This window comes from Seriola lalandi, unplaced genomic scaffold (genome assembly GCF_002814215.2).
Source record: "Seriola lalandi dorsalis isolate HSWRI2012SDOR001 ecotype SW California unplaced genomic scaffold, Sedor1 jcf7180002001062, whole genome shotgun sequence".
NCBI lineage: Eukaryota > Metazoa > Chordata > Actinopteri > Carangiformes > Carangidae > Seriola > Seriola lalandi.
The window spans coordinates 1-1,837 of record NW_019471721.1 but is presented as its reverse complement, the minus strand read 5'-3'; the positions used below and the strand labels follow the sequence as shown (position 1 = coordinate 1,837).

Here is a 1,837-nt window from a genome sequence, read left to right as displayed (position 1 = left end):
TCCTGAAACCTTATGAGGGACTCACCGCAGGAAGTAGTGACTGCATGTTCTGATTTGAATCTGCTATTGTGGCCAAGTAAACAAGATTTCTGTGCAGGATCTGCTGATACCTGTCAAAAAAAAGGGGAAATTAAACACAGCTTTACTTTATCACATTTGCTTTGATATAACATGTACAAGGCATTGGTCATGAAGAAAAAAAAAAAGACTTACTGTGTGCATTCGGCTGTCTTCCCTTTGCTTTGGTAATCCATTATACATTGTATTAAATGATGATTTTCATCCAACATCTTTGGGAGACAACAGAACAATCTCATTTCACAGGATCTCAAATCACAGTGCATGGTAAATTATGCACAATAATATGTCCCATTAAGACATTATGTTGTCCTGGATTCTCAGAACTTCAAGCTTGGAACATTTTTTTTCTGGGTCAGTTTTATCTTGTTTTTTTTCTTCTTCTTTCTTTTATTCTGGAGCCAAATGAAGCAGCACAGCTTCTCACTTTATTTAGGACATCGCTGGAAAGTCCCTGTTTTAAAGATGAGTAGTGCGTTTAACATTCGTATAAACGGTTCAGTCAAGGATAAAAGCAGCAGCAGATAACTGTCCTGCTGCTGTTTCCCTCCATCCTACACCACCCTGTCGTTTTCAGTGTCTATATAGCCTATATGTATTGTTTTTCTTTTTTGCAACAAAGCGGCTGTCCACAACAACCATTCAAACCTAATGGGACACTGTCTGCCAAGGAACCGGCACCTCTAATAAAACCCAGAGAAGGTGTTGTGCTTTAAAATTCGTGGAAACAAGTCAGAAAATCTAAGGCTGATCTGTTTCACATACAAAAAAAAAAGCAACATTCATTATTAGTCGGGAAAAGAAGCGAGAAGAAGAGCATCACAAGGACACAGGGACTCTGCCAGTGTTGCGCGTGTAACAGCGGTCGCCTACATCACCGCCATGGCTTTGTTTGGTTCGCACCTTCAACTGACTGTACCGTTACAATACCAGTTGCCATTTCTTCTGATATTCACCACAGGCTACTTTCCCTGCACTAGCAGCGGACCGCACACTCCCATCCAGACTAGAATATTTAATAACAAACGCAGCGACGCATCAAGATTTTTTTTTTACCTTTTGAATCGTTTGCTGTGTCACCTCCCCTTTACTCCTGGGGCGCGCCGATGAAAATGCCACAGACATTTTGTCATATGTGAAATAAAAAGCGCTTCTTTTATTCTAATATTTATTATCTTGAGCGCTGCCCTCTATTTGGTTCCATAGTTTCTCCATTACTAGGAAATAGGGGTATTGACAAAGCCAGCGCGCTGTCGCCAAGGAAGCTAAATTAGAAAACAATGGATATCTCTGAGCGCAATTAAACATGCGATTTTCCTGAATGTATTATTTATAGTTTGCATGCAAATGACGACACATATAATAATCTTTTACATGATAGGGGAAAATCCCTCTCCCTCATCTTTTGGTACAGCCCAGGCAGTGAGTAGCCTACCACTTTCCCTCACTGTAGACGAGGTATCCTTTGATTCATGAAAGCCAATCAGTCCACGTTGTACACGCTGCTGAGTGTCTCAAAAAACCTCAGGAGCAATTGAGAAGTGTGATTGCAAAAGTTGTTTTAGGCAAACTGAGAAAAACTCCACATTATGACACAGTCTCCTGCTCACATATGTGACAACACCACCATGCACCTGACACGCATATAGACCAGCTCCATGGTTAGGCTATTGTTAAAAATCAGGGATGGCTGCAGTCTTCATAAATCAAGCGACCCATCGAAGACTTTTGTTGCCTTAGAATTTGACACCTCCCCCCA

General features: G+C 41.1%; 1 long non-coding RNA gene across 1 annotated transcript; it reads right to left on the bottom strand.

The window, feature by feature from the left end:
• Nucleotides 1–33: 33 nt before the first annotated feature.
• LOC111663575 (uncharacterized) lies at nt 34–1,253 on the bottom strand. Its single transcript, XR_002761393.2, has 3 exons — nt 1,135–1,253; nt 214–290; nt 34–110 (listed from the first exon to the last, which is right to left on the bottom strand). It is a non-coding gene; the product is annotated as an uncharacterized LOC111663575 (long non-coding RNA).
• Nucleotides 1,254–1,837: the final 584 nt, after the last annotated feature.